General features: G+C 40.8%; 2 non-coding genes across 2 annotated transcripts; both read right to left on the bottom strand.

Moving 5' to 3' along the window:
* Positions 1-1,664: 1,664 nt before the first annotated feature.
* Positions 1,665-1,736, bottom strand: TRNAW-CCA (transfer RNA tryptophan (anticodon CCA)). Its single transcript has one exon. It is a non-coding gene; the product is annotated as a tRNA-Trp (tRNA).
* A 620-nt stretch (positions 1,737-2,356) lies between these two features.
* On the bottom strand, positions 2,357-2,428 carry TRNAD-GUC (transfer RNA aspartic acid (anticodon GUC)). Its single transcript has one exon. It is a non-coding gene; the product is annotated as a tRNA-Asp (tRNA).
* Between the last annotated feature and the right edge of the window lie 7,926 nt (positions 2,429-10,354).

Genomic DNA, 10,354 nt, shown 5'->3' with positions numbered 1-10,354 from the left:
CGAGGTAAGGCCTTTTAAGAGGTGATTCAGTTAAATGAAGCCATGAATGGGCCCTAATTCGATCTGATTGGTGTCCTGAAAGAGGAAACTTGGACACATACGGAGATACTAGGGATGTATGTGTATGCAGGAAAGACCATGTGAAGACATAGCAAGAAAGTTGTCATCTATGAGCAAAGGACAGGCTTCAGAAGAAACCAGCTGTGCTGTCACTTTGATCTTGGACTTCTAGCCTTCAGAACTGTCAGAAAATAAATTTCTGGTGTTTGAAAGCTACCCAGTCTGCAGTATATTGCTGTGGCAGCCCCAGGAAGCTAATACATATAAACCTCAACTTTTACAGTTGGAAGATGTCAGATCCCAGGGATATTAAGTGACAGTGCTTGACCCTTGGAAGGCATTCACATATGTCCACTGGATGGAATGCCTTAAAGTCACACAGAAACGTTCATTATTTTTCAAGGTCTTCCTCTATGAAGACTTTCTGAACTACCTAATGGCCATATTTTAGCACCCTCACACCACTCTGTTCATGCCACTCATGCCAATATATTATGGTGTTTGGGTACTTAAGGTATCTTTTTTTCTGCTGCTCAAAAAAACACTTTAACTGGGTGTAATCTTTTCCTCAGTGTTTACTGCAGTATCAGTGGTCCATAAACAGCTGTTGAAATGTATGATCTAATCTCAATCCATCCAAAAAAGAAAGCAAAGAACCACACAAAAACATGATGTCCAATGTTAGAATAGGCTGAAATGTAAGAAATTAGTATTTGCCATATTCAAAACACTGAGCAAGAAAACTCAGGGACTTGCATGGAATATACCCAATAAAAAAACTCCAAATCTAATAATGTTTCATAGTCTTGCCATTCGCTTTTTGTACAACAAATATTTGACACATGCCTCTAAGGCACTATTCAGTACTAAGAGTCCTGGAACTTACAAAGGTGAATGAGTAAGCTTTGCTTCCTGCTATGAGACTAATAGTTGAAAGTGGTACCTAATTTATTACTACTTGCATTAGTTGGTGAAAAGAAAAGATGCATTGGTATCACTTAGGGTCAACGGCTTCGGCAGTTTTTTCAATAGTTTGTTTCAACTTTTAATAGAAGATAGTGAAGACTGAGATCAGGAGTCACCAGGTTCAGGGTCTTGGGTTAGTCACTATTCCGTGTGCCAGTTTCACCTGTAAGAGTACAGCATGCACATGTTGATGTAAACTATTGCACAGTGTTAGAAATTGTACCTTGTTGGACTTGCTTTCCAAAGGCAAACAGGTCAAAACTGTTTTTGGAAAAACAGCTTGTACGGTTTATGTACTGTACGTACCCTGTTACGGACCACCATCAGCTAATATGCTCACTAATGCACAACAGTAACAGCCACATCACTATGCATTATGAATGTTGAATGACAGAGAATTCACAAGGCTCAACAGTGAAAAAAAAAAAAGACCAAAACCACCACCTTTAAGGTGATCCTTGTCTTTTGGCAGACTAAGGTGATCTTTGTCTTTTTGCAGACTAAGGATTACTGGGATAACAATTGAACAAAGAAGATTTAATCCTGCAATGAAAGGAAGTTCCAGAAAATGGCGGGAACACATCTAGCTTGAATACATCTAGTTCATAGAAACCAGAAGGCCTAAAAGTAAAAGGCCATGACCCCGACGTGATTCGAACACGCAGCCTTCTGATCTGGAGTCAGACGCGCTACCGTTGCGCCACGAGGTCCTGCTGGGCTATAGCTCGCGCAGTTTCTTAGGACCCCGGCAAAATGGCGTCTCTTCCGGGAGCGCCTCGCCTTTCCTTCCATTCTTTCTTTGCTTCTCCATCGGAGACTGATTCCTTTAGCTGCAAGATTTTCCTCACAGCTAGCCTTCTACCTAGGCTAGGATGGGGTTAACAGACACGGGATAATGGAGTTTCTCGTTTAGTCGAGTCTCGGGGTAAAAGGAAACCGGTCCTTCCCCTTCTTCTGCAAGCGGTTTCCGTTCCAATCCGCCTGGTTAGGGGCGGAGCCTCGGCCCTCTCTACCCTCTCCTGGTTCCGTAGGCCGAGTTCGTGACCTCCATTTGGAATTTGGCGGGGCGCTACTGCGCAGGCGTTTGCCAGCCAGCTTGTTGCTGGAAGCAAGCAGCGGGAGTTCTCCAAGTATTTACTTCTTAATCCTTCTGAAAACAGTATAAAAGGGTTTACCTTCAGTGTTGGCTTTTACTTCACGGTGAGCTTAAAAGTTATCATTTTGAAAAGACGCACTTACAGACAATAACAGCATGTTGTATTTGTTAGCTGTGTCGGGCAGTTGAAATATGGGAAGTATTTGTGGTGGTTAGCAAAAGTGAACTGCTAATCTCCCCGTCGGGGAATTGAACCCCGGTCTCCCGCGTGACAGGCGGGGATACTAACCACTATACTAAGGAGGAGCTGCTTTCCAAGTACCTCACAAGTGTTCCTTTAAAGTAATATTTCTCTCTCTTCTGCCAACCACCTGCAAATGTGAACACCCCCAATAGTCGGTCTATCGCTGCTCACATCTGTTCTGGGCGCCTTGGACTCTTTTCTCAGTGAAAAGAGTAAATGATTTAGAATAAATAAAACAAAATGAGCCTCAAGTTTTAGTGATGGTGAATTGTTGAACATAGTTTGCTGGAATTTTTCATGCTTTCCAGATGATTTAGGTTTCTGGTGGGAGGTTTTTGTTTTGATAATTTAGGTTTTTAGTCACCAAGAATACTTGAGTTGAAGCAGAGGGTTGTTTGTTTTTTTTTTTTAATTTTAACTTTATTGGCGTATAGTTGATTTATAATGTTTTAGGAAGCAGAGCTTTACTTCCACAAATTTATATTTTCTTTCTTTAGTCAACGTTCAAGAATATCATATGGTTGCCAGATGTCCTGGGCAGTCAGAGTTGCTCTATGGTCCAGTGCCTCTTCAAACAGTTTGTGAGCTTTTGAGACACAAAAGGACTCACGTAGGCCAAAGGAAATTGTATTCGCTGATTTTTCTTGTATTTAGGTCTTTTTCCTGAGGCATCTACAGTTTAATCGGAAATGACAAATACTTACATGGTTAAATAATAATACACTTAAATAATTAAAAACCAAGGATGTGCCATTGATTAAACATAGAGTTAGGAAAGTACACTAACGTTAATTTGTATTATCCTGAGCCTTTTCTTAAACAGGACCAACCCCGTTCTCAGGAGAATCAAGAGGGCTTCACCTACAAACTTCCGATGGTAACTCTAAATAAGCGAATATATAGTTACAAACCTACATGATTAAAAGTTTTTATTATAGAACCTAAATTTATGTCTCTTAAGACACAGTCCTTGTACTGTGAATTAGTGTATTTTTATAGAGCACAAGTTGCATGGTGTTTTCCACCTGAGGAAAGAGATTTTGGATTTAAACACATTTAAAAAAAATGATAATTTCTGAAACCTGTTTTGGCGCTTTTTTCTTTCTTTCACTCTTAAATACACCCAGAGCTTCAATAAAACGCAGTGTCCCCGGGCCTCCTCCTACTTCTGACCCTCCAATAACTCTTGCGAAGTCCAAAGGGCCCTGTGATAACTACGATGATGTCCTTTTCTGGTTAAGATTGAAGGGACTTGCCTTAGATCTCTCAGTTGGAGGGCTGCAGGGCAATGGGAAACCAGGTCTCCAGAACTGTTTGCACCGGGAGCCTGGTGGGCTGCTGTCTGTGGGGTCGCAGAGAGTCTGACATGACTGAAGCGACTTAGCAGCAGCAGCAGCCACACTGTGGAAGAAGACCCTTAATCTTTGTCCCTTGGGAGAAGACACCGTCCTCTCCACCTCAGCTAAAGCTATGCCAGGAGCCACCCATGTGTTGTACTGCTCCTCTCTTATCCTCCCGAGGGACAGGAAGAAGCAGCCTGAGTCAGCAGAGGTCGTGGAGCAGGGAACTCCACACCTGCTGTCCATCTTCCTAAAATGGAAAGGAAGAGAGAGGGTAACTAACCTGAACAGGGTAAGGGAGCTCAGAGGTTTCTCAGTGTCAGCACTGGGAGAAAGTAAAGGCTAAAATGGGACTGACTGTACAGAGGGCACAGAACTCTCTTTGGAGGTAAACAGTGTGATGGCAATTGATGTTACTGAAAGTTTTGAATATTGCCTTCCTAAACTGTTTGGATAGCTTCCAAAACTATTCACGTTTATTTTATCTTCCCAACAAGCCCCGTGAGGTCACAGGGCGAGTGTTTTATTCCAATAAGAGAATCTTGTGTAGTTATACAGGTAGGAAGTGGTGAGAGGCCAGGAATCACTCAAACCTTGACTGCAAATCTTGTGCAGTTTTTACCCTGCTGCACAGTTCCACATATATGTATATTAACAAAGAAATATGAGTCATGGGGAGAAAAGCTTCTATCACTTTGTATGTCACACTTATTCCTATACTAATATTTATTAATCTCTATTCCTTAGCAGACACTGCAGCTATTCATTCAGTATTGAGCCTCCAGTATCCCCGACATTGCTTTAGATGCACAAGGTTTTAATTAATAAGAACAGGTTTGTTCTTGTGGAGCTTATATTCTAACAGAAGGCGGACAGACCAAAAATGATGATGATCATAAATAAATATGTTAGATGGTGACAAGAGTGCAAATAGAAAAAAATGGCACTGTAAATGGGTTTGAAGAGTGGCAAGTTAAATAGAATGGTCCAAGTAAGCCTCATTTTAAGAAGGTAACATTTGAACAGACTTGAGGGAAGTAAGAGGTGTAGTTACATAACTATCTGGGAAGCCTGTGGGACCTTAAAGTTCATTGTAGACTTTGGCTTTTATTCTGAGGAGAAATAGGGAGCTATTATGGGGCTTTGAACAGAGAAATGACATGGTCTGGTTTATGTGTGTGTTTTTTAAACTTATTTAACTTAAAAAATTAATATTTACTTGGTTGCACCAGGTCTTAGTTGTGGCACATGGGATATTTACTTGCAGCATGCAGGATCTAGTTCCCTGATCAGGGATTGAACCTGGGCCCTTGCACTGGGAGCACAGAATCTTAGCCACTGGACCACCAGGGAAGTTTCTAGTTTATGTTTTAAAGGGTTCTTAGCTCCTCAGTTGTGAGTAGACGATCATGGACAAGAGAAGCAGCAAGGAGAACAAGAGGTCTATTGCAGTAGTGATAGTGGTTCATGCTGGGGTGGGAGTGGTCGGGAATGTGAAAAGAGCTGATATAATTTAGAGGCAGAGCCAATAGAATCTCCTGGTAAAGTTATTGTGAGGTGTGAGAGTGAAAGAGAAATCAAAGACACTTCTAAAATTTTTGGCTTGATGAAAGAATAGAGTTACCATCAATTGAAGTCAAGAAGAATAACACTCAACTTCAGAGCACACTATCCATATGGAGAGTCCAATGTCAGGAGCACAGCTGGTAATAAGGCAGGCCATCAATTGGAATTCCATCATCTGGAATAGCTCAACTGGAATTCCATCACCTCCACTAGTTTTGTTCGTAGTGATGCTTCCTAAGGCCCACTTGACTTCACATTCCAGGATGTCTGGCTCTAGGTGAGTGATCACACCATCGTGATTATCTTGGTCATGAAGATTTTTTTAAAAATTTTATTTATTTATGAAGTTTTTTTGTACAGTTCTTCTGTGTATTCTTGCCACCTTGGACACTCTGTGGCCATGGCCATTGTTCCTTGAATTCTGCAACATGGCAACTCTGCCAGTGCAGTGGTATTTTGGGGGAGAAGAAGCATTTTAGTTTGGGATGTGTTAAGACTGAGACATGCAGAAGGCAGTTGAATGTAATAGTTGAATATTCATTGTACCGGTCATTGTACCAGCACAGTGTGGAGGGGCAGGAGATATGGTGATGAACAAAGACAGACCCTGAACTCATGGAGCTTCCATTTTAATAGTGGAGACACAGAATAACTACAACGACAACAACAAAAAAATATAAAATTACAACTGTGACAGTTTTTAAGAAGATGCAGAAGAAAGAGCTTTCTTGGTAGGTGGAACTGGATGTGCAGAGGTTATAGGAACTGAGGAAATGTGGTGAGCATAGGGGTTGAAAGAAGGCTAACTCGACCAGGGAGCATGAGGAAGGTCACAGAAGAGACAAGGCTGAAAGGCCAGTGGAAGTGAGACAAAGTCTCTTAAGCTATGTTAAGAACTTTGCCTTCTGATTCATTCAGTTCAGTTCATTTGCTCAGTCATGTCCGACTCTTTGCAATCCCATGGACGCCAGGCCTCCCTGTCCATCACTAACTCCTGGAGTTTACTCAAACTCATGTCCATGGTGTCGGTGATGCCATCCAACCATCTCATCCTCTGTCCTCCCCTTCTCCTCCCGCCTTCAATCTTTCCCAGCATCAGGGTCTTTTCAAATGAGTCAGTTCTTCCCATCAGGTGGCCAAAGTACTGGAGTTTCAGCTTCTGCATTAGTCCTTCCAATGAATATTCAGGAATGATTTCCCTTAGGATGGACTGGTTGGATCTCCTTGCAGTCCAAGGGACTCTCAAGAGTTTCTCCAACACCACAGTCAAAAGCATCAGTTCTTCAGTGCTCAGCTTTCTTTATAGTCCAACTCTCACATCCATACATGACTACTGGAAAAACCATAGCTTTGACTAGATAGACCTTTGTTGGCAAAGTAATGTCTCTGCTTTTTAATATGCTGTTGAGGTTGGTCATAACTTTCCTTCCAAAGAGCAAGCGTCTTTTAATTTCATGGCTGCAGTCACCATCTGCAGTGATTTAGGAGCCCCCCAAAATAAAGTCTGACACTGTTTTCACTGTTTCCCTATCTACTTGCCATGAAGTGATGGAACCGGATGCCATGATCTTAGTTTTCTGAATGTTGAGTTTTAAGTCATCTTTTCACTCTCTTTCACTTTCATCAAGAGGCTCTTCAGTTCTTCTTCACTTTCTGCGATAAGGGTGGTGTCATCTGCATATCTAAGGTTATTGACATTTCTCCTGGCAATCTTGATTCCAGCCTGTGCTTCATCCAGCCTGGCATTTCACATGATGTACTGTGCATATAAGTTAAATAAGCAGCATGACAACATACAACCTTGATGTACTCCTTTGCCTATTTAGAACCAGTCTGTTGTTCCATATCTAGTTCTAACTGTTGCTTCTTGACCTGCATACAGATTTTACAGGAGGCAGGTCAGGTGATCTGGTATTCCCATCTCTTGAAGAGTTTTCCGCAGTTTACTGTGATCCACAGAGTCAAAGGCCTTGGGTAGTCAATAAAGCAAAAGTAGATGTTTTTCTGATTCACTACTATTTATTTATTATTTTTAGGATTTATTGAGGTATAATGTACAAACAGAACAATTCATTTTTTAGGCATACCATTCTATGAATTTTCACTACAATCAAGTTACGGGCAATTTCCATCACTTTCATCAGAAAGTCATCTTATGGCCCTTTACAGTCAGTTCTCTGCCTCCAGTCCCAGGCACCACGGGTCAGATTTTCATTTCTACAGAATGTCATATTAATGGACCTGTGCAGCTTGTAGCCTTTTAAATATAGCTTCTTTCACTTGGCATTGTGCTTTTGAGAGTCATCTATGTTGTGTGTATCAGTAGTATTTTTTAAATTGATGATTAGTGTTCTATTGTATGGATGTTTGTTTATACACTCACTAGTTAATGGACATTTGCATTTTTTCTAGTTTTTGACTAGTATCAAAATAGCTATTACAAACATTAGTGTACAGGTTTTTGTGTGAACATGCATATTCATTTCTCTTGGGTCAATACCTAGATGGAACTGCTGAGTCTTAGGGTTTTACCTTCACAAGAAGCTGCCAAACTGTTTTCCTAAGTGGCTGTAACATTTTGCATTTCTATCAACAATATATTAGAGTTCTTATTGTCTCATATCTTTGCCAGCACTTGCTATTGTATTTTTTATTTGAGCCTTTCTAATAGACGTGTTCCTGGAGAAGGAAATGGCAACCTACTCCAGTATTCTTCCCTGGAGAATCCCATGGACAGAGGAACCTGCCAGGCTACAGCCCATGGGGTCACAAAGAGTCAGACACAACTGAGTGACTAACAACAACAGCAATAGATGTGTAGTGGGATCTCATTGTAGTTAATTTTTTTGTGATGCTGATGTTAATTTTTTTTTAATTGAAGTATAGTTGATTTGCAATGTTGTATTAGTTTCTGGTATCCAGCAAAGTAATTCAGTTATACATATATATACACATATATCTATTTTCTTTTTCACATTCTTCTCCATTATGTTAATACAGGATATTGAATATTGTTCTTTGTGCTATACAATAGGACCCTGTTGTTTATCCATTCTATATATAATAGTTTGCATTTGCTAGACTCAAGTTCCTAATGCAACCCTCCCCGACCCTCTGTTCACTATAGTTTTAATGTGCCTCTCCCTCATACTTAATGGTGCTGAGCATATTTTCATGGATTTATTTGTGTATCCAAGTCTTTGGCCATCTGAGAATTGGGTTGTTATAGAATTGTTGAAAGTTTTCTGTACATTCTGATTACTAGTCTTTTTATCAGATATATCGTATCTGATATATGTCTTGAGAAATAGTAACATATATGTGTGATATATATGGGTGTCAGTGTCTTGTATTTTTATTCTCTTTAATAACTTTTTTTTTTCCATAGCATGCATGACCTGGTTTCTCATGTCTCTTCCCTTTTTTCTCTATTATGCTCACTTTCTCAACCCAACTTTTGGGCATAATGTAAATAAGAACTTGGGCTAACTCACTGCTCAACCTTTCTTCTTCCCTACCCTCCTTACCACAATTAAAGAAGAGTCTAAATTGCTTCTGAGTAGCTTCTGGATTCGATAATCGTTCATTCACAGGAACATTATTTTTATATATTAGATCACTGAGCTTCCTATGCAAATATGAGAATTAACTCTCCCTAAACATTAAAATTCAAAGTTAATGTTTATGGTTTGGGTCTGGAAGACAGACCTAGATGGGTACATGTTTAGATTATTAAGGGGAAAAAAAAGCATACTTCACTTTTTCCTGGCCTGATTTATTTAACAAATAATCCAAAGTTAAAACTGAAAGACAAAAGTGTGCCCCCTGTAGTTCAATCAGCCATTTCCTTCTCATTAAAAACACACCCATGGGGATGTCCCTGATGGTTCAGTGACTAAGGGTCAATCCCAGGGTTTGATCCCTGGTTGGGGAACTAAGATCCCATAGGTCTCAACATGAATTTGCATGCTGCAACTAAGATGCAGCACAGTGAAATAAATAAAAATATATATTAAAAGGCACAACCGACCCTTATTGCTTTATTCTTTGTGCCAGGCATGGAGCTAGGCATTGGGGACAACGATATGGATAAGACTCACATCCTACCTTGAGGAACTCAGATCATGCGGGAGGTAGACCCTTTGACTGATACAGTTATAATACAGTTTGTTAAGTGCTCTGGTGGAGGCATAGGCCAGGCTCATTGAGAACCTGGTAAGTGTTCAGTTAATCACTCAGTCGCTCAGTTGTGTCCAACTCTGTGACCCCATGGACTGCAGCATGCCAGGCCTCCCTGTCCATCACCAACTCCCAGAGTTTACTCAAACTCATGTCCATTGAGTCACTGATGCCATCTAACCATCTCATCCTCTGTCCTCCCCTTCTCCTCTTGCCGTCAATCTTTCCCAGCATCAGGGTCTTTTCAAATGAGTCAGCTCTTCGCATCAGGTGGGCAGAGTACTGGAGTTTCAGCTTCAGCATCAGTCCTTCCAATGAACATTCAGGGCTGATCTCCTTTAGAATGGACTGGTTGGGTCTCCTTGCAGTCCAAGGGACTCTCAAGAGTTTCTCCAACACCACAGTTCAAAAGATCAATTCTTTGGCGCTCAGCTTTCTTTATAGCCCAACTCTCACATCCATACATGACCACTGGAAAAATGATAGCCTTGACTAGATGACCTTTGTTGGCAAAGTAATGTCTCTGCTTTTAATATGCTGTCTAGATTGGTCATAACTTTCCTTCCAAGGAGTAAGCATCTTTTTATTTCATGGCTGCAGTCACCATCTGCAGTGATTTAGGAGCCCCAAAAATAAAGTCTGACACTGTTTCCACTGTTTCCCCATCTACTTGCCATGAAGTGATGGGACCCGATGCCATGATCTTAGTTTTCTGAATGTTGAGTTTTAAGTCAACTTTTCACTCTCCTCTTTCACTTTCATCAAGAGCCTCTTTAGTTCTTCACTTTCTGCCATAAGTATGGTGTCATCTGCATATCTAAGTTTATTGACATTTCTCCTGGCAATCTTGATTCCAGCCTGTGCTTCATCCAGCCTGGCATTTCACATGATGTACTGTGCATA

Source organism: Ovis canadensis, chromosome 3, assembly GCF_042477335.2.
Source record: "Ovis canadensis isolate MfBH-ARS-UI-01 breed Bighorn chromosome 3, ARS-UI_OviCan_v2, whole genome shotgun sequence".
NCBI classification, from domain to species: domain Eukaryota; kingdom Metazoa; phylum Chordata; class Mammalia; order Artiodactyla; family Bovidae; genus Ovis; species Ovis canadensis.
Note: the sequence above shows the minus strand (reverse complement) of the source record. Positions and strands in the feature narration are given on the sequence as shown.